The following is a 23515-nucleotide window of genomic DNA, read 5'->3' on the forward strand; positions in this document are numbered from 1 at the left end:
GGTAGGTCAGAATTAGTCATCATAAGCTGACAGCAGCAATTAAGAGGCTGTGTTTTTGAAGGATTTATTTTTTTTTTTTTTTGTGGAGTAGAAATTGATTTAGGTTACATGGAAACATTTAGTTGAAGTACTCCTAGTGTTTTCAGAAGATGAACTGGAGATCCATTGGTCTGAGGAGCCACCCATCCAGGTCACAGGGTCCCCCACTTCTCTGCCACCCTCCTCTTACCTCCTATGCCCCTTGAGAAAAAGCAATTTCTGCTAACAGTCTGCAGCACTATCTGAGCAGCTCCCCATATTCTGCCCAGCACACTCATCTGACATTTAGGGTGTTTCTGTATTCTCCTCCACAAAGGAGCCTGATTTGTTCAACGAGTGGTACCTGCTCTGCTTTCATCAACAGAAAGTTGCACTGAACACAGTGGGAGTTAGGCGAGTCCAAAGCAAGGTGTCTGCACTCTCTGTTCCAGAAAATATTTTTAGTTAAAGAACAGTAAAGAGCAATGTGCAGAAATTCAGGACTTAGCTGTGATCTAGCTCGAAGTCTCCCAGGTCTGCACACAGAGAGTTCAACTTTTTTGGATTTTTCACCTTTCAGCTGCTGCTTCTTCTGCACTGTGCCTCTCCACAGCCCAGAGAATGCCCTATTTCATGTTGCTGCCACTGCTTTGTACCCCCCACCTGACTTCCACTGCTGGCATGTTTTGGAAATAAAAGCCTTGAGAGGCAGTAGACTCTGAAAACAGGATAATATGCAAACTGCAGTGTCCAACAGAGGTGTAGTATAAAAAGTTTTTATAATTTTGTCTCCAGACAAAGACTACTAGAGAAAAATCAATATAGTACTCTGTTTTTAGTTCCCTAAACACTACCACCCAAAAAATGCAGTTACCAAGAAGTCTCAGTAATAGCAAAAACTACTCCTGAAATCATGGTTAAAAACTGGGTATCCTCTGGGCTTGAAAAACAAAACCAACAGTAAAAAAAAATTATTATAAATGTACTTTTCAAAACAATCCAGGCATCTACTCTGCATGTCAGCTGCAATCCACTACTAATACATCAGAGCAGTCCTCTCTTCAGCACACAAGCCAAGCACTCTACAGGCTTCCTGACAGCTCTAATCCCATGGGCTCTGGCCCATCAAAACTCAAATACTAGTGAAGGATCAAAGTCAGACCTTAGAAACTCAGTACTGCTCATGAGGAACCTAGAATGCCCAACAGGACTATTTCACAGACCTTTGTGGACCAGTAATTCTGATCAGGAATGTTAGAAAAACCAAAAATATCTAGTTATACTTATGATTTTTAGTGACACAAATTATTTTTTATTTTAGATTATTTGTATCATTATTAGTCTGCTGAATTATTTCATATGTGACATATTTAAATATGCTGTCTTAGTGAATAAAAATAACTAGAAAATTTTAAAAAAAACCAAAATACATCCTTTTAAGTTCCCCTCTTCCTTTTGAAGAACTCTTGGTTATGCATCTCTGCAGATTTTCACAAAGTCTGTTGCATAGTCTATTACAAGCTCTGTGAAGTACTTCTCTCTCATTTCCTAACCTACTGTTATAAAAACAAAAGAAGAAAAATGCCACAATCCTCACATGCAATGAACAAGACAAACCCCAATCAAGAACTTGCAGGTTAATCTGGCTCTATAAATACAGCTTTAACATATATCCAGAATCCCTCTCCCTGAACTTCAAGGGGAAAAATATAATATCTCAGTGGAAAGAAGAGGACGTGAAGTCTTAGGAGGTTGTTTTGTTTCTGGATTTTTTTTTTAATTGAAAACTTGATTTATCAGGGTAAAGCAGGCATTAACCTTGGTGGGATGGCTACTGTAATTCCATCATAGCCCCTCCCCACAGCAGTCAGCTATCAAAGCTGCCTGTGAGAAGCTGTCAAAAACTCTGTGCCATTCCTACTGGGAGTACAACTAAAAATACCAGCCCAAATTAGCAGTGTGCAAAGACAGTCATCAAGCACCTTAACACCTTCCTGACAGAACACATGCAGAGCTTCCACTCAAATTTTATTACCATGTACCTGAACCAGGTGTCTGTATTGAAACAAAGCAGTTCAAACAATTTTTAGGCTACTGATTGGAAAAACAAAAAAAGCCCAGTAAAACAACAGCAAAAGAACTGAAAGGAGCCTATTCCAAGAAGAGTTCCTCTCTCTTTCATATATCTATGGAATTGCTACTGTTGCCTTTTTCCTAACTTGGAAATGAAACTGGAGATAATTTTAGTAGGGAGTAATATAAAAGGGGATCTTTATTTGAAGGCTTTCAGGAGCAGTTATGGGAAGATGTCCACAAAAGTCCACCCCCTGCAGGGATGAATACACATTTAAAGGTTTTAGGAAATTAGCATAATTGATAAAATACACCAATTAGGAGCACAAGTGGTGATGCAATTCCCACCCAGGTCAAGCCCCTTCTCTGGCCCCCCCCCTTCAGCACTGGTTGTACCTTGTCCATGAGAATGTATCTCAAGGGGTTGTTCTTGGTCTTGGCTCCCAGGAAGAACCAACAAAGGATTGGAGCCTTGTACCCCTCAGAGCTTGGAGCTCTGGAATTTGTTTTGTCTTTCTGCTTAGGAAAAGGCCATGGAAAATTACTGGGAAAACTAGTCACTAATGCAATAGACTACAGAGCCACAAATATACGTGTGAAGAATACAGAGAACATATAAAAGGAAAAAAAAAAAGGCAAAACCCAAACCAGCATCACTACAAGTAGCATATTTATATGTAACCACTTTATCAGCATCTTCAATATCCTTCAGAAAAGGTGAGGTTTTGATACACTAAACTTTGCTGCATTCAACTCCACAGACTCTTTTTACCTTCCTATCACCACTAGACACTACTGAAAACATAGACCATATGCAGTCATGAAACCACTTATATAGTTGCCCCTGTATCACTGCTTGCTTTTAACTTCCAAAATCCAAGTCTGCATTTATAACATGATTTTAAGAACAGGAGCTGGTGCAAGCACATGATTCAGAATTGTTCAGGACAGCTGATGGCCGATAATTTATAGTTATTAGTGACACTGTTCCACCTTGTTAGTTAGCTGGTTTTGCTTCTTTACCCTGAGTCCATTTGTGTCAAAGCAACGCCACACAGGAATGAGGCAGCTTGGGATTTTGCTAATTCAGAATTTGCTGTGTTTGGCTGGGGTGGGAGAAGGGAACTGTGCCTCTAACCACTGGGAGACAGTAGCAACAAAGCCAGCACTGTGCCTGTGAACCTGCCACACATTTCATATCACTTTCTGTCACAGGAAATTACCTGACTGCTTTAATTGCCCTTTTTTCTGGGTTTAGCAGAGTCAGCTCTGCCTCCAACTCTACCTCTTCCCCTTCTACCTTCCATCAAATGGATACACATCTAGACCTCTAACTCTGACCCTTATCCATAAAATCCTTTTATTTCCTTTCATTGTTTTAATGTCACTGTCCATGTCCTTGCCTCCAAATACCAATGTCATTTCAATGCCATTTTCAGTGCAGCACTCAGTGTTGGAGGCTGAGCTGAGCATCCCTATCCTCTTTTTTTCAGTACAACCAACAGCTTCATGGATTCACAGGAGAGAAGTGAGCAGCAGCAAATGCCCCATACACTAAATGCCACCTCCTCCAGCTGTGCTGCTGCTGCTGCTCCTCTGCTGCTTGTCAGCAGCCAGCACTCAGATGGAGACCACACATTCATTTTACAAAATCAGATACAAGTATCAAAAACTCCAGTTCCCCTCCAAATGTAAACAAAACCAACTCTTCACTGAATCAGCTCTGAGGATTGTCTGGTTCTACAGTCTTCAGGATAGAAGATGGTAACTGCTACACAATTTTGTGACATTTTCTTCTCTCCATATCCTTCCAATCTTCTAGGTGGCAGCTAACTGACATTCAAGAGAAATGGGAAGAGGAAGGGAATAATCACCATGCTTGTTCTCTGCTCTTTATTTCAAAGTTTTGTGGAACATTGTCTCTTAAAATACTCCTCAGGTGAAGCTCTGCAAGGCTCTGACAAACTGCTTTGCCCACAGAGCCATGGGCCTCCTGTGCTAGCAATGCCTCCAGCCCTCAGCACCAGCTCCTTTTCCTCTCCTTGCAGGGTCTGGCTCATCAAGGGAGGGTAAAAAGACCTTTCTCCTTCTGCAGAGGCAGAACATCAGCTGCTGCTGTGACCCTGCAGTGTGGGACACGTGCCCCACATGGACTGCAAGGCTCCCAGCACAGTCTCTGCCATCGCAGCAGCAAACACAGCACCAAAACTGCTCATTCCTGTCTGAAATATTGCACATAAGCACTTCAGCTAATCAATCTTGGACTGATTTAGTTACAAATTTACAGGTGTAAGGGATTCTAAATCTAGACTCTCAGTGCAGGTACCAGTGCTAAAGGCTTTGCTTTAGCTGTGGTAGAAATGCTCATCAGGTTGTTGTGGTATAGCTCGAGATTTTGGCATTCAGACAGACAGGATGGAATGGTTACTGTACTTAGAAGCCCATCAATAAGCAGCCCTCTAATTTAAAGTGGAATTTTTACAGTTCTTGCAGAAATAGGAAAATTAGAGGGTCATCTTCTTTAATAAAATATGACAGGGTTTTTAATATGACATTTTTCTTTTTCATATTGTTATTAGAAATAATTAAAAATTTAATTAACAGCTGATGATCAGACTCACTGATGAAGCTATTAGTATCCACATAAAACAGGCTAAAAAATGCCTAAGGCTAAAACACTCCCTAAAAGTAAACTTGCATTAGGCAAAAATCCTGCAGACTAGATTCTCAACTTGAGTTGAAGCTATCCTTCTTTGTAACAGGGTAGCAATGACTTCCACGAACAATGATGGCCTTATGCTTCCTGGGTAGAGAGTTATGTCTCTTGCAGTCTAACCTGCCTTGTGAGCATCTTCTACTCTCTGGTTAAAAAGGAACCACTAGAATTAAAAATACTTCAAAGTATCTGACTTCATTCTGAAGTTCTGTCTTCACTTAGCAGTGAGAGCTGTCCCTCATTTATTGTGTGTAAAAATCATGATCTAAATAAATAAACACACCTTCTTATTTGAGAAAAAAATCACAACAGCAGCAGAACAATGGTTGTACAATAATAATGACTCAAGGGACAATTTAACAAAATACTATTAATTTGTCACTCAGTTACCGGTTTGCAGTAGTCTGGGATAGCTGAACTTCCTTCTAAAAGGAATATCAACCAAACAACAAATCTCACTGGAGAAGAAAAAAAATAAAGACAGTTCTTTTTCTGCTATTCTGAATGAGAGAGAAGCTTCAGCAGACACAGGAACAATTCTGTGATGCTTGTGTGTCATTTTGAAAAAGTAAAGCTCATGCTTTGATCACAAGAATTACACCACTCACTCAAAAACTTGCTTGCAGTTAGGAATTTAAAACGTAGCTTTTAATAACTGAAGTGCACAGAAGTGAGCTTGAGACACTCAAGGCAAAGGAGAATAAATCAATAAAGATATCAACAGCCAGCCCTCCTCACCCTCTATTCCTGGTGTCATCAATCTGCCCTAGATGGATTACTGAGATATCCTCCTGCATGGCCTTTTCAGCACAGCAAAGGGAGGTACAAGGGTATCTTATCCCCCTCCATTTGGCTGTGGGTGGGGGATTTCAGGCATGGGTGGTCATGATCATATGTGCAATGTGACAAGACCTCCACCAGCACAATTTCCACACCCTGTCCCAGGCACCACAAACATAGGGGATACCAATGGATAAGCAGGGAGAGCTCTCCTTTCACTACAGGAAAATGTCTGAGGCCTGGCATGGACTATTATATGTGCCTCATCAATTTCCACTCAAAACCAAATTACTTCATCTCTTGATTGCTTATCACAGTGAAGAATACATCACAAGGTACAACAAAAAAAGGTTGGAGTGATCCTTGACTCCCTGAAGGGTATCTTCAGGAAAACTGGCCACAGAATCTACAGAAATGCATCAGAAGGGATCAGGTTCTGGATTTATAGTCTATTTTAGCATTTTGTGCTTTTAAACTTTTACAGAGATGGGGAACACAAATAAATTATGATTCAGTAAATAAGCCAGCGACTTGTAATGTGGAGCCACTGTAATTCTAGAATTCTGCACAGATGCCCTATATCTTTCCCTAGGTCAGCAATCAAATTTATTCTGAGTGCAGGAATACCAACATTGGAAAAGGCATTAGGTGCCAATTTCTTTAGAACACAAGATCATTTAAAGTTCAGGTCTAGCATTAATTCTGAATAATATGTTACGACCAGTTACCTACCTTTTTTTTTTTTTTTTTTTTTTTCTCCTTTTTTTTAAACGTTTGGGCCTATAAAGCCTCTGGTTTACCACACACTAGGAAGATGACCATGACCAGTTTCTTTCATATGTATATGTTAACCTGGCAGGGACACTCAACAGGCAATTATAATATAAAATTATACAAAATGATCTTCATGCCAGTCTCTCTATATTTCTATGAAGAAACATGAAAGATAGCCACTTATAAAAAAATTTCAAATACCAGCTGTCAACCTGCTTGCAAAACCAAACTAGCAACACTTGTTTAATTCCACATTATGGATCCTGCTGCCTGGAGCTCCAAGTGTTTGATCTACTTATTCAAAGTTTGCTTTGCATTTAGTGACTTGGTTCAGACATACCAGTCTGTGTTGTACCAGGCCTGTCACCCTCTAAGAGAGAATCATATATTAGTAACATTCATTTCCCTTCCTCCATTGATTCAAAGCTGTGTTTTGTCCCTTCATGGTCTGTGTGATGATGTTGACTCTTCCTCAAAACATTTCTTGCAATGCCACCAGTGTCTGAGGACACATTTCCCAACTGTAAATAGAAACTATATCATTCTGGAAAGTGGAGATGGAGCTGAGGACACTAACCATATTGATTCATGTTGTGTTTATCTGTCTCTTTATATCTCTGCAAATCTCTAGTGTTTCTGATATTACTTTCTAACAGTGCATTTTTCCTGTTTCCCACTGAAATAAATGTCAGCAGATGACAACTTAGTCTTTGTTGTTGCCATTTGGTAATTTAACTGCACTAAATAAGGAACAGGTTCTGATTGCAGAATCTTTTTGCACTAGCTCTCTGCTGTCTTAACATCTTTTTCTGCTGTCTTACTAGGTTGAAGATCAAAAGCATAAATGGTAAACCTGTTATCAGCTTGTAGTTCAGCATTAACCACTTAAACTGTGATTCAGCAACTTTGCAAAGATGACAGGTAAAACATATAAGAATCACAATTTTAGCAAATATGATTAGCTGCTTAGATTTAAGAGGTTTTGATAAGATTATCTCAGGGAAATATGAATAAACAGTCCAGCACATTATGCAGAATCACAGAATCATTTCAGTTGGAAAAGACATTTATGATCAAGTCCAAGCATTACCCACTACATACTGTACTATTTCCAGCAATGTAAACTAATTTCTGCCTATTTTCTTGTAAAAGACCAACTTTTTTGTCCTGTGTTGCCAACTTTTCTGTTTATTTTGCTCTATGCCTTTGGTGCATAAACCATCCATAGAGTTGGTTCAGTCTCCCTGTTCACTTCAAGACTAAATATCTCAGTTCTGCTCTTCTATTCTTTTTAGGCCCTAAATCCACTTATACTGTATATCCAGATACACTTTAGAAATATTTTCACAAAGACTAAGAGAGCCACAGCGCCTTAAAAGAGGAGTTATCCTGCCTCTGGTGGTTTTTCAACCACCATTTCCTCACCTTGTTCACAGAGGATGTAGATTGTTCTGGAGGACTCTCATGGGGCTCCAGGCCAGGGAATGTGCTGGTGGGGGAACATGGTCTAAGATCAGCCCTAAGGGTAGGAAACAACCTATATCAATTCACCTTTAAAAGAATTTAATAAAAGAATAACCATAAATTAGCAAAGAAAACATATGCATTCAGCACTGTTAACTACCCTAACAGTTTATAGGAGCTGTTCTAGATCTCGAGTAGCTCTGAGAATTAGGCCCCCTACATAAGCAAAGAAAATATTTCATATCTATAGGAAACCACAAGCCCCAAATGCTAACATCTGCAATTAAACAGAAGATCCAATGGCTAAAAATTCAAAAGGTTGCTAGTAAGCCACATGCCTTAAGACTTATCAAGGCACTGTCAAATCAGAGAAAATCACATTTGCATGAAGTTGTCACCCGTCACCTTAGATATTCATTTTTATTTATTGGAGCTTCATCTCTTGTGCAATGAGTGACTCAGGCTGCTCCAGGATCCAGCATCTTTCACAGTAATGGGTTCACTAAAGCTGTAGCACTGCTCTTGGCTTCTGCTCAGCAGTTGGCCTGAGGTTACAAACTGTACTGTTTATTGAGCCTCATTAAAACCACTGTCATGTGGAATCAGCTTAGCTTGGCTTTAAGAAAATGTAGAATTGGCTAAACGTGCAATTCCTTTTGAAGTCAGAATGCTAAGTTTGTACCATATTCCAGTGATTCTAATAATGATTCTAATCCTATTCCATGAGCAATAAATGGTCACATGTGTTTGTTGGTTTAAAACCTGACTCTGCAAAGGTAGTAACTATACTAAAATAATTTGAAGTTGGCTTGCAATTAATGTTGCAAAACAATATTTGTCTAAGTAACAAAACTCAAATCTAATCATGCAAGAGTTGTAAATGCATAGTGTGTGTGCAGTACTTTTGGCAAGAAACCAAAGAAGTGTTTTAAATTTCATAGTTAATACTCAGTTTATCTAGGCTGGCCCAGAATACTTATTGAGCTGTTATCTCATATACTATAAACCAGTGATGAAGCAGGTTCTGCATGAGTGCTATTAAATATCCTATGTGCCATTACAACTGTTTTTTTGTAAAACAAGACCTTAGCAGCTTGTGATGTATTATACAGTAATTGATATAACAAGCCTGTGATATATTATCTTAGTGTTCCTGCTCCAGGAGTGGGGCTGGCTTCCTGGAGATACTGAGGAGAAAAAAACCTTCCCCTAATATGTTTGTATATTCCCTTAGAGCTATTTTATTGGTCCATCCAGAAAGGAAGTGTTAGAAAAGAAGTATGACAGAAAGGGGTATTTAAGTAAGCATTATAAAGATGGAACATGGTTAACAGTTTTAAAGTGACAGAGGGACAGGGTTAATAACCTTTCTAAGCCTTTTTATTATCATAAATTGTGATTAAAAAAACAAAAGAGAGAGAGAGAGAGAGAGAGCACAGTCAAGCTACAATAAGGAGATAATTCTGAGCAGTAACACCAATTAACAAATAAATCAAAGAAATCATCCAGGCATTGAACTTGCTTCTGCTAACATCAGCAGCAAAATTCTTGGCAATTTTGTAAGATGACATCCAATGCAGGAAAATTAAAACTTCCTTATCAAACTACATGCTGCAGTAATTTCCTCTGGGAATGAGCCTCTTTTTTTCTGAAGTTATTCCTATTATAAACTATATTTAAATGAACTTTCACCTACACAGAGAATGGACTTCCCTCTCTTGTGTTACCCAAAGCTATTCAGAGCTGGGATCTAGAATTAACTTATGTAATTTATAGACAGAGGTCTAATCTCATGATCAGAAAGCCCACTGTTAACTCACTGGGCAATGCATGTATTCTCATGGACCCAAATTACCTCCATAACTTGTCAATCCATCTTCTTCATATTCCTTCTTTGAGTTCTCTTCACTTTATCAGTTTTCACATTCTTTCTTGGACCTCCCAGGGAATTGCTCTACACTACTAAATATATATGGAAAGAAGACTACTAAACATACATGTTTGTCAGAAAAAAGTCAAACATATGAATTTCATCTTGTATATGGAATACTTGATTACTTCTACATTTTTATGTGACTATTTTAAGTCCAGACATAAAATGGGAGGATGGTTGTGAGCTAGTTTGCTCACAAGAGGAAAATGTAGTGCTTTCTTTCTATTTTTATTCTACGTTACACTTTTTTTTGTTACAAAGTGAAATTGACTCAATAGTGCGTCAGGAATCAGCTCTTCCAATGTGACATAATCTTTAAATTTAACCCACTGCTTTTCTGACTGCTTAAATTTAATGCCATTATGGTTCTTAGCTGTAAATCATACTTTCAAGTAATCATGGTCTGCAACCATGAAATAACCAGATCAATTCAAGGATCCTTTTTCCAGATGAAAATCAGAACCTAGAGGAAGAAGTGAGAGGCTTATTGTCCTCCAGTAACCCAGCAGGCCAGAAAGAACTGTGAGAAAATAAATGCAAAACTCTCCAGCACCACATTTGATATAATGATATCAGTCTTGTCTTTTCTTTTTCCTGTTTGAAAAGTTATGCAAATTTCTTTTCATCTCTCTATCACTATGATCATTTCAAGTGAACAGTAATCTGATAGTCTGTTTTATAGCCTCTTTGGAATATTCTTAAAAGTCTAGGCTTTCTTTTTTTGTTACTATATCAAAAGTGGCTATTATTAAACTCTAAGAGAGAGTTTAAAAGTCAGTAATTTTAATGAAAGAAATCAAGAAAACTGGAATAATTCCACTCCACCTCATGGTGACACATAAAAACAACACATTAAAAAGAATCACCAAGTTTAAGAGCAAACAGATGATGGAGATGGCTATGCAGGAAGCAGTATTAATGCAACACTTCAGCACTGAAAACCTCAACTATCCTTTCATTAGCACAATGAAGGAAACATTTAACTATTGTTTAACAACAAAACACAAATAAGAAGGGAAAAAATCAAAAACTCTTCTATTAGATGTAGTTCTATACTGAAATAAAAGGGCACACCCTCTTTTGTGGCCCAAGAAAAACTAAAACTAAAACTAAAGAGGCAAAAATAGCAATACATGTGTTCATCTTGTAAGTAAATTTTCATTCAGTTTTATTTAAACACCTCACACAGAAGTATGAATTATTATGATTTGATTGTGGTCCATTATTATGGCAGATGAAATGTCACAGCTAATGTGACTCATTAGACCTTCATCTAGCAAGTTTTCCTTCACTGCAGGAATGGGAAGTGGATGGAGTAGTAGTCTGTAACTATGATGTCTGCAGCCTCGTTTTGGCCTGGCAATGACTTCAGAAGTAACCCTGGCAAATCATAATGGTTTTAGAATGGTATATCACTTTCAGCCACTTTTTCCTAGCATGATTTGTGTGATTTAGCCCCATTGCATAACAAGAACTAAAACACCACAAAAACCAGTGTAAAAACCCACTGTGAGAACAGGGATCCTATTACTGACAAGCAGCCAGCACCCATGAGCAAAACCCAAGGAAATTTCTTCCATACCATTGTTGGCCAGAAGTTCCATTTCTTGAGCAACAGGGATTTTTCCTGTGATCCTTAGAAAAAACACCACATTGTCTTCACAAAATCCTTAGTGTTTCCTTACCCCTGACTAATGTGAAGGCTTTTTGAACTCCCTTGAAATTTTGTCTCTGTGACATCAGCTCCATAGGTTAATTAACTTTATGTGTTAAAAAAAATACACGTATTTTCAGTGGGCATAAACAATCATCTTTTGAATTCTTTGAAATGTTTGGGACCCTAAGTATGACTCAGAGCATAAAAAGCACTAGGGCAATGTGGGTTGAGGTAGCCTTCTATCACTGCTTTTCTTCCTTTTTGGTCACCTTCTTCATTCTGTGGTCCACTATTCAGTTTTCCTTTTTCTATTTTTGCTTCAATTTTATTTTCTAAACTCAAATACTTAGAATAAAACTAAAACTTATTGCTATGATGTAAGAAACCTGGAGTGTTTTCCCCATATTTTAAAAATTGCAATTTCTTATGTCCTATGTCTTTCCCTAATAAATAATCCTGAGTCTATTAATTTTTCTGGAGCCGTCAAAATATGTACACTTATGTAACTTCTCTGTCCCTAATTTTCATTAATTCCCCACTCCTTTCACCTCTCTTTTCTTCATCTCCTTTCTTTATTCATTCAGTCTTCTTCTCAGCCCTGATTTATTCACTGTAGCACAGTGAGGAAAACAAAAAAAAAAAAGCAAGCAGAGTACTTATAATGAACTAGTTGTGCTCAGAAAAGCACAATAATAGAAAATTTTATGGACATTTAATAAAAAAAAGGTTAGGAGGTAATTAGCATCTGCAGGTCTGTGTGGTACTGTGGTGTAAGATGCAGTTCTGGCTGAACCCCCGGGATAGGCACAGATAACAGCAGTGCCCATTTTAAGTCCAGGATCCCCACGACAGCAAGCCATGCCATCCACATTACAGAAAACATCTGTCATTGTTTTCACCTCATCTATCATGGTCTTTAAAAGCAAAAGATTCTGCACAAGCACAGCGAGAGACTGAAATCTGAGCCATGCACTAGATTCCCTGTGTTTACTAAATGCCGAATTTAAAGGTGGTTATTAGGTGGCTCTTTCTCCTCTATCTGCTAAACAGTTACAAAAATTGATTGGGTAAAACTATCCGTCCTGAAGAGCACATTAGTTGTTATCATGTACTAAATCCAGAATTTTGCATGGCAGAAAGCTGCCCTTCCTACATTAATGAAAAAACTGAAGGGCATTATTTTACTCTTGAATGCACCAAGTAGTTTCTGTTGAAGCTAATGCACTACTCACAGTGGTAACTGCTGCTCTTCATAATTACCAGCTGTGGTCACTGGGTAATTTAGGTAACACTCCACATTTCTGTAACACCCCATACATCTCATAATAAGTGCCATACTTTGTGGCACTCTCCCATGGCCTGGTCAGAACTGCTGGACTTTGGGCAGAACATTTAGCTACCCTGTACTTTGACACCTGCTCAAAAAACAGAGCAGGCTGCTCTGTGGGAAGCTGAGAGTGTATATCTATTGTACCCATGATTCTCAACTCGTGAATCCTACAGATTGTCTTTCAGAAGCCAAATGTCATCTCTGCTTCTTTACATCCAAAGCATACTCACAGAGGAAACCTCTCATCTTTCTGCTTTCCTATCTACTGAAGCACCTATTTCACTACCATTATGTGTAGTAAAAAAGGACAGGGTGTTGGGTTGTTTTAAATAGCATACAAATACAACGCTATATTTCAGGAGAAAACAGAAACACTGCACTGCACAGATATTAGAATACGTGTAATTTTTAAAAGTTCCCAAATATCAGACTGTAGGAATGAAATTTTTTACCCACATAATGCAATTTCTTATTTTTCTTATATTCCTGTACCCCTGCTTTTACTAAAATGCAACATTTTAAATTAAAAGGCCTCAGCTTCCTTTCTTCCTTAGGAGACATAAATAGAGATTCCACTGGGAAGGGAAGAGTAGTGCTTGCAATCAAGTGGCAGCAGACCTGTTCTGATGGCTATTTCTGACCTTACTTTAGCTGAGAGGACCTACCCAGCTCAGTGGGCTCCATCTCCCATATAGTGGCATGAGGGTACACAGATCTCTCACAAGGAAGGGAAAAATGATACTGCAAATACATGCATGAAATTGCTAGAGATTCATGAGGCTGTAGTACTGCTAGAAGTCACAGGCCATCTGCCTTTACATACATAAATCTGAGAGATTTTCATAAAGAAGGTACAGCATACAATTAAACCCTTTTGCAGGCATTACAAGGAAAGCCATTGGATCTTGCCATGACACTAATGCCTCAAAACATGACTTCACTTGGTGATTCCTGGCCGACTGCCTCCAGCTAATGATACAAGCAGGACAGACCATCTGAGAAATCCTTAATCAAAAGTGTTATCTCCACAGGTCAAGGTCAATTTTTTTCCTTATGAAACACATACAAGACAGCCAAAAGTACCATTTAATTAAATCAATAGGTTGTAATACCTGCAATGATTTACTGCAATAGTAGAACAGCATGCACATTTAAAAGAAGAGTATCTCCTTATCTAGGTTACAAAGCTCTTTAAAATAGAGCCAGAACAGCATTCAGTTCCCTTTGGTTGCAGTGAATAGTTTGAAGGTTGAAATTACATTCTCTGTTGATCACTGGAAGACAGGGATAGGGACAGACTATTGAAAAATTTCAGTGTCCTTTTGGCTGCCTTCCAGTCCCATCTCCAAGTGGCTGCTATTCTATTTAATGTAACTGGAGTCTACCCTTAGGATGAGTATCTTTCTTCCTGACAGTTTTTGTTCTTTTTCAAGGCAGGGGAACAGCCACAGACCAACAAAGACTGCCTCTTGGAGCCTCAGCCAAAGGGCTCAGGAACAGAGCAAACATGGCCAAAATCCTGCTGCATGACTGCCTTGCAAACGAGTTTCTCTACATTTTCTCTGAAAATGCAGACAATATAATAACTGTGGTTAAGATAATCCCAGAGACAGAAATTTTTCAGTTGAAAAGATTTTAAAACAGCAATGGAAATTTGAGGAAAATCTGTTCTATAGCTGCAATACATGACCAGTCAGAAAAAGAGACAGACTTGCTAAAAGATTGTAAGCTAAAACTGATTCTTGTAGGAACATTTTTAATAGAGACACACGCTAAACAGGCTAGTTACATATAAGAGCTTCAGACTTTTAATCTGGGATTCCAAAACAAAACCCAACCTGCTTAAAAAGTCTTCAAAACCTTCACCCATAAAAGGTTATATAAATTCTCTAAGTGGACAGGTCTGGGTTAATAGCTAACATAGTTATACCCTGTTTGTACTGACCAGATAGCAGAGTTATGGCAGTGCACAGGTTCAACTCGGACACTTCAATCTGTGTCTAACCTACAGTACCCTTGGGGCACACACTACACATACAGGGGCACATTCCACTATGTGATTGTTTTTCATGGCTACTGCTTCCAAAATTAGCTGAGCCCCAAATTGACCAATTTCTGCAGGTAGAGTTACAAGCTTCCCTGGCCTTTAGGCTTCACCAATTACCAGTGCTCCTCATGGACCTTCTTCCTGCTCTGCACTGCAGATATTTGTGCAGCACAGAGGCTCTGAGGCACACAATAAATTGATAACTTCTGCTTGTTATATCTGCAAGAAGAAAAACACTGAGGAGTTTAGCAGACATTTATGCTCCCCAAAATAGCCAGGACTGATTCACATTTACCCTGACTCACATAAGTTATCACAATCACATTACTTTCAGCAAAAACATCAGTTAAAAGGAATTTGTGTCAGGGCCACAAGCAAAGAGCTATTCCATTACAGCATGCCTGTGCTGGGAAGTTGTTAACATCTTCAGTGATTCCCTTAGGAAATGTCAACAGCAGCACCAGAAAAAAAAGCAAACATATTTGTTTGTCTAAATATTAAGAAGAGCCTGGAACAGTTTCTAAAATGTCAACAAGAAAACCACACTCCAAAACAGCATGATTTCTTTTTGTTGCAAACGTAAATAGTTCTTATGTTAGTTTGGAATGCAGTCGATGGGGAGTCAGCCAGGGTACCAGAGTGAAGCAGATATTCCTCTTCACAGTATGCAAGGAACATACTAATCATGCAAATAGAAATCCTTTTGAGGGAAAGAAAAAAGGCACTATGTCTCTTTGGGATAAGAAAAGTAAACAGGTATATCATGCTTTTAGGAAAAGAGGGAAGTCTAAGGGATGGCTACTATTTGACAGCTACTGTGCTACTGTTTTCTGTACACAGTGAAGGGTGAAGTATCTTATTTCTTTTACATACTGCATAACACATTCACAAGACTTTAGTATTTACAGTTGCACTAACAAAACCCTCTCTTCAAATATACAACACTCTTAAACCTTCCACATTTTATAATACACTAATCATTATTCAGTACTTTAGTGCTCTTATTACGTAATAGACAGGATATAATGTCATTGTTATTTTTCATGTCTTTACTGTGTGATAATTAGCAATGCTGCACTCATTGGTTGCACTCTCTTTTTTTTATTGCAAATAGACCCATATAAAATCAGCTGGAGGTTCATTCCCTCTGCACCTCAGAAGAAACATTCATCTATGTATCAGAGAGCAAGTGGCTGCAGATGCCATTCATTCCATCTGGAGAGGAGAGAAAGGCTGCAGTGTCCAAAAAGAGGTGCCAAGCACACCTAACATCCACTACCAACAGCTAATATCCAGTACCAACAGCTAATATCCACTACCAACAGCTAATATCCACTACCAACAGGCCTGGGATTTACTCTTTCCATAGAATTTCAGTAAGTAGGAAGTGGCTTTATGATACGGAAGTAGAAACCAAGGCACAGTCAGGTACTGCCCTTTATTCAAAGCCTGTTTTATTACCCTGCAAAAACACCAGGAAGAGACAATCACCTGCAGCACTCTGGATAATGCCACATGGTTCTCCCTTCTCTAGCTAGCAAGAGGCAAGCCCTTCTAGAGCTGTCCCTTCACTGAATCCTGTGTTAGCTACATTCAGCTCTCCACAGCCAGGTCTACCAGCCAAACCCTATTTAGCCCCGTCTAAGCTAAAACCCCTCTACCATGTCTCTGCCTTCCTGGAAAGTGCCAAGAGAAGACACAGGGCCTCCTCCACAGGTTACGTGATAAACTACTTTTGTCACTGTTTTTTTCACTTGAGCGTCTGGGATACATTTAACATAAATAATTGACAAGACTCCTTCCAGTTCAATAGTTTGTTTGCTATTACCTTTATAAATAAGGACAGAACTTTAATAGAGTATGAATGTGCAGATGTGCTTCAAATATTTTAGGAACTTGTTATATAAAAGTAAAAATAAAGTCCCCGTTAGCAATAAAATATAGTTATTCTGTCACTGTAAGCTTCCATGCTTGTCACATCTCCAGTGATTTACAGGTTCTTTTCTTTTTTCACTTTTCCTGACAAGCACAAGGATATTTTTCACTGCTGAACACTTGAGCTGGAAGCTGAAAGTTGGGTTAGATGCTTACTCATCAATTAGTAATTAGGATTTTGCAGGTCAAGTTCTGCCCCAGTGTCAGCTATCAAGTCACCTTTTACTGCAGCCATGTTAAATACAAACCCCCATCCATACCTTGTATTGATAATCATAAATGTAACTACTTCCATCCATGTGAGCTGCTGGTTACCAGACAGGAAGAGGACAGGTTGGGAACAGAACTGAACTCAGCTCTTCATCTGAACATGTTCTAGTGAAAACAGACAAGAAATCCACTGACTACCCTCACAGCTCTTAGTGCCTTACCTTAAGCAGGAATAAAAGCCCACACCCATGACTTTTGTGAACAGCAGACATGAGACATAAAGACAGTTCTATCTTTCTGTTTTAAAGAACTCCTCAATTTCACTTGGAGCTAAAAGTATTATGAAAAAAAATTACTCCAACTTAACAGGCAGCAATCACAGAGCAATGAGTTCTCCAGCTGGTGCTCCTGCTCCTGATGAAATAGTGATTTGTGAGGAAAGAAAAGCTGATACTCGGCATCCGTGTCAAGGGGATAGAAGGAATCCTACCTCCCCTGCCTCACACATCGATGCTGTCTCTCTTCTGGATCCTGCTGATAACATATGCTCCTGAGGCATCTTTAATTATCACAGACAGTGCAGACATGCTATGCCAGCCTTCTCTAGTATTCCTGATCTCCTATAAACACCACATGGTTCCACACATTTAATCTGCTTTATATCTTCAAAAGGAAGATATTATTTGGGGAATTTAAGGGAGCATACTTAATTCAAAGGAGGTTTATGTGTATTCTTTTTTATAAGGTGTTTTGAGGATGAGTTAGCTAACAAGAAAAAAAGTTAAATTGAGTAAGATGATTCTCAACATACTTTGAATAGAGTAAGATGATTACTTTTTCTCTCAGTTGTGCCCCTCAGATCTCTAAGTCTCACTGGAACAGAGGGAATATGCCCAGGAAAAAACCTCTATTACTATTCTTTCTTGTGACTACAACACGAAGTTCTTCTGCAAAGACAGCTGGCAGCTGAGACAACATGGGTCTGATGCAGAGCAGTCTCATTTCCAGCCTATAATCTCTTTCTGCTATTGATGTAAATGTATTTTTCATATAAATGACTGAGTCTGGTCCCTAAAGATTACAGGGGACAGGAAGAGAACTTCACACCTTCTTGACAACATTTTGAGTCTATGCATCTCTTTATATTTCCCTTTGTGCAACCAAAAAGGCCTGACAACAGGATTAGAGATAGCTGTAAAGTCAAGAACATTTGCTTTTGCAGAACTAGGGGTAAAATGTGAAGTTATAAGTATAGTGAAAAGGCATCAGTATTTGAAGTCGAGTCTCCATTTAACCACATTTAATCTCCCATATAAAATGCTCCATGTTCTCTTTGGAAGGAGAGATTCCTTCCTTGGGAGAAGGTTCCATTAGACACAGTCATTCTTTTTGAATTCTTTCAGGGCCCCAGGGAGACACCTGAAACATAAGGAGGAAAACAACTCTCCTATTCAAAGAAAGAAAAGCACAAAAATGCTCTCACTTTGTGAGAACCTTTACTTAAAGCAGGACAGAAACCCAAAATGTCCAAGGAAGGGCTACCGAGTGACAGAAGAGATAAGCAGAGGTGGCAGAGAGGCCTTCCATATTAAGGGATATCATGATGCCCTTTATCTCCAGCCCTGGGGATACTGGGCCCAGCATTTCAATACATCAGCTGCTGCTGTACACTGACAGCAGTGCAAATCACTGATTGGTTGGGCACCAGCATAAAGCAAATATCAGAGACTATCAATAGTGATACCTTTGCCAAAGAGTTTCTTCTTCTCCTGCTATCATCAGAACATGTACTCAGTACCAGTAGAGCAAACCCTTTCAATGGGTAATACCAATGCACTTTACATCCCAGGGACTTTATTTTTAGTGGATAGGAACACATTTGCGGGAGCCCATCAACATCCTGCAACACAACAGCCTCCAGCCTCAGTTCTGAAGAGTCTGAATGTGTGATGGACAGGCAGATATGTAAGTCTGTGCCTTACATATGGAGCATTTGGAGAACACATACATCTTTTTAAATATGACATTTTTTACTGAGGTTTTCAGTTCTTACTTACTAGAGCTCAATTCAGTCAATACAATAACTACATACCAAGCACCACAATTTTGACCAGCAAGTCAGCCAGATCTGCAGATTTTTAGGGTACAAAGCAAATGCTACAGAGCATTAGCTCTGTAGTTAATGAAGTTTTAGGCCAAAAAATGCCCACTGTTGAGAGAGAGCTGTCCAAAAGTAGGCTTGAGCAGTAGGATTGAGCAGGATTGAGCACTTAGTTATGCTTTCCTGTGTGATCTACCAGTCTGGAAGCCAATGGGTAATATTATCTTTATGACTTAGACTTGATTTAAATTAAGACCTATTTAGTTGATTTCCCAGCAATTCAAGACACATTTAGTCACCTCTACATCATCAATATGTCTTGAAGTAGGGAACACAATGTTTTGGAGCTGTTGGCTGAAGACCCAGACAGCTCTATGCTGACAGCAGAAAGAGTGTAGGCTGCAACTGCTGCTCGTTCTGGAATTACTACATTACAAGTAGACTTTGGTGGTCAAATTTCTGCCATTTGTATTTCTGCTTATTGGACTCAGCCCATTTCACTATATACCAAAGCTAGAAAAAGTCTACCCCTAATCAGTCCACTTGTTTAGAAAAAATCAACCAAACAGCACCACATTGGCTAAGACTGTTATTTCAGCACATATAAACATGTTTTGTGACCTTTCCAAGACCCTTTTTCTATAGAATTTAAATATTAATTATCTAGCATTTATTATCTAGAATTTAAATATATTACTAATATATAATAAATTACTAATTCTAAATATGAGAAAATTGCACCTTCCAGTAAGTCAACCAAGACCGCTGAAATGCATTACAGCAAAACTTCTGACTCCCAGCATAATAAGAAACATGAAATTTCCAGGATGTTACAAGAATATTGGTTACACAGGCTCATCTTTTCATTCTGCTAGGCCTCAGACAAGACAGCTTTCTGCCCTACAACGAGTACAAGGATAAAAATGCAAAGGTTCAGGACACATTACAGCATGTCCAAGTTACATCATTGATACTCTCAATTCACAAGCATTGGTACATAAAATCATTCAGAATTATGGCACATAGCTGTAGAGTCACAAGAGAGTTTAGGTTTGAGGGGCCCTTTAGTACTTACCTGCTCTAAATTCTTGCTCAAAGCAAAGTCATCTTTGAGGATAGGACTGACTCTGAAGTCAGGCGGAGAGAGAGCCTTGTCCAGTCAACTCTTGTGTGTCTCCAAGGAAGGACATGGCCAGCAGGACAAGTTATTATTTACCTCAACTCATCACCCATAAGATGGCACCAAAGTATTGGACCCAGCACTTTGGGCTCCCCAGTGAGAGAAAGACACTGACAAACTGGAGCCAGGAAAAATGGTTTCTCCATACAGAAGCAACAGGATCAAATAAAACCAGCACCAATTTTTTGGCCAATCTAGTACAGTCAGTTGTCTTTTTTTTGTCATTGGAAAATATTGCTTCTTAAAGTTCTAAGTAATTATTATATAATGTAATAAAATTATTTAATTTGTATTAAATTTATATTTAATATAAATTTAAAAATTTATATTTTAAATTAAAATATTTTATTTGCCATTTCTGACAGTCAGTTTCTGGCCCAATTTAATTTTATTTTTTTTTTCTCTAGTAAGTTTATAGTCCAAATAGAGACAATGTACTTTAACCTGATGCTTCCAAACAAGCACACCTCTTGCCTTTCATATTTTACTCCCAAATCCTGACCAAATTTTTATATTTAGAGGTTCCTATATTCAGTTTTCAAGCAAATGATTTTTTTTTAAAAAACCCTCAGCAAGGAGACACACTATTTGTTTCAGTGTCACAGTTCCCTTTCAAGTATCAGAGAACTCTTACCATGAATAACTTGTACATATCTCAAGGGGATTTTCATATACGCTACAGGAAACAAACCAGCCTTAAGCAATGTCCTTGTGAAACATACTGCGTACCACATTTTTATTAATTTCTGTGCAGCTTCAAATGTCTGCTTTGTGACATATAATATACATGCAAAAGTACCTGCTTCTTTCCCCTTCACTCACAGAATGCAACAGCTGCATGTATAAATAAACATCAGTTATTATGGTTACCAGAGAGCCAACACAAAATACGTTTTCATTTGGAATATTTTTTACCACCCACTGTGTATAGAACAATTTTACATCACTAAAAATATTTATGGATAGGCAGAGATGGATCCGTTACAGCTCCCCCACGTGGGTCAGGATGGCCGAGCGGTCTAAGGCGCTGCGTTCAGGTCGCAGTCTCCCCTGGAGGCGTGGGTTCGAATCCCACTTCTGACAGCCCTATTTTGGGCTGTGACTGAGGATTTTGGTTTTGTCTATTATGGAAAAAAAGAGGCTGAGGGAAGACTTCACCGCACTCCACAGCTTCCTGAGGAGGGAAAGGGGAGGTGCTGTTCTCATCGTCCTGGTACATCCACTGACAGGAGGTCCAGGAATAGTTCAAAGCTGTCCGGGGAGGTTCAGACTGGACAGTAGCAAGCACATCTTTACTGAGAAGGCAATAAAAAACTGGAACAGGCTTCCCAGAGAGGTGATGCCCCAAGCCTGTCAATATTTTAGAGGCTTTTGGACAATCCACTTAAAAACTTGCTTTAACATTTGATCAGCCCTGAATTGGTCAGGCAGTTGATGATCACTGCAGGTCCCTGCCAACTTTCTATTCTATTCTATTCTATTCTATTCTATTCTATTCTATTCTATTCTATTCTATTCTATTCTATTCTATTCTATTCTATCCTATCCTATCCTATCCTATCCGCTCCTATCCGCTCCTATTTTTATTCTATTCTATGATTTTTAAATGGCATCTTAAATTACAATGAAATCTAATTGTTTCAGCCTAAAGCAGGGAGCAGTTCATAGAGCAACCCCCAAAATGTGGTGGAGTTTTGCTTGCTCTCACCACCACGGCTGCACCAGCCCTCCACTTTCCCTGCACCAGCTCTGAGGTTGCATGCCAGGCCAGGCACCCACCTGAGCAGTGAGAAATGCTGCTACCCCAAGACTGGGCTTCTGCTGCTTTAGGAAGTGACACCCACCCTCCAGGCAATCACACACATAATTATGGCACTTGCCTAAGTGGCAGGAGAAGGGGAGTGAGCAAAGGAGAGTACAAAAAGAAGGCAAAACTTCCCTCTCTCCGCTTTTGCCAGAGATGAGTTGTTATTTGGCTCCAGATGTTTTCTAAAACTACAGCTTCCAGCTCAATGTTAGATGCATTTTCCCTATTTTTAACTTGCTGTCCAAAATACTCTGGATATTTCTTTGTGTTCTTGATTTTTTAAAATTTAAAGGCCTCTAAAAAGCAGATATCAATCAGTAAACTAATTAAATTTTCATATTATATATTTAGAATTAAATACCCATTAAGTGAAATTCTAGATTACAAAGTACTTCTGATAAATAAGATCATAAACAACAATCTTGAGAATATTCTTCCCATGAATGAAGTGGAAGACTAGGATTTTTAGTTAATGTTAAATATCCAGCACTGCAAACACTCAGCAGACACACAATAATGACCTCTGAAAACACATAACACTAGATCATTATAAATGGGCAGCTAAAATAGGCAAATCAATGAATTATTCCAGGGGAAGAAACAAACTGAGGTAGTGTTTTAATTAAGTGAAAATAGCACAAGCTGTGACAAAGGCAACTAATTCCTTCAATCAGCAAATTCTACTGAAAGTCCTTGAGCAGAGTGCTTACCTGCACAAAGTACTTCTCCACCACACCTTGTGTACAGAAGAGATATATCTGTTTTTCTCCAGGACTTAACCCGTGGGGTGGTGTTAATCCATCCATTCTTACTAGGCAAGCAGCACTACAGGCTGTCAACATATACAGGGACGCTTTCATCCCCTGAACTGTTGAAGTGTTCAATTCCACATTCCTGACAACAACTTTACCGGTGCTGGAATTATGAAAGCAGCCCATTTGCCTGCTCTGAGCACACAGCAAGTCCAGCATGTCTGGATCTGCCAAACACAACAAAATCAATAGGCAGCCACCTAAAGCAGTAACCCTGAACTCTGAAGCTGCAGGACTCAGAGCTGACTGGTCTTCCTGTGGGATCCATTTTAGACAAAACCTGAAATCAACATCATCAAGTCCCACCAACACAATTTGTAATGGCAGGATATCATCAACCTTATAGAGGCATAAATTCAATATTATTAGAAGTAATTTGATCTAAACTTAGAGTGTCGACTTCTCCTAGAGTTTGAAGGAAAAAAAATATAACTGAGGTAGAGATATAGATAGATATACATATAAACCATTAAATAATTATATGCCACAAGATAAACAGCAACTTTGAGGTCTTGAACCCCCTTAGCTTCATTTCAATTATAATAAGAATATTTAGATCATATAAATCAGAACAGGTGTACCTACAGTATGAGATGTTTTCAGCATCTTAGAAAACTGCAGTTAAGAAGACCATTAAATAATTATGCATTCAAATACTTATTCAGGACTGTAGCTTTT

The 23515-nt window shown here is 38.8% G+C and overlaps 1 protein-coding gene and 1 non-coding gene across 5 annotated transcripts in view; one reads left to right on the plus strand and one right to left on the minus strand.

Annotated features, from left to right (window-relative positions):
* Nucleotides 1–23515, minus strand: part of OXR1 (oxidation resistance 1) — a 257957-nt gene that overhangs the window by 185283 nt on the left and 49159 nt on the right. The gene's annotated exons all lie outside the window — the stretch shown is intronic.
* On the plus strand, nucleotides 21219–21301 carry TRNAL-CAG (transfer RNA leucine (anticodon CAG)). Its single transcript has one exon. It is a non-coding gene; the product is annotated as a tRNA-Leu (tRNA).

This window comes from Pseudopodoces humilis, chromosome 1 (assembly GCF_049639895.1).
Source record: "Pseudopodoces humilis isolate 2021_Gansu_Grassland_sample_001 chromosome 1, ASM4963989v1, whole genome shotgun sequence".
Taxonomy (NCBI): Eukaryota; Metazoa; Chordata; class Aves; order Passeriformes; family Paridae; genus Pseudopodoces; species Pseudopodoces humilis.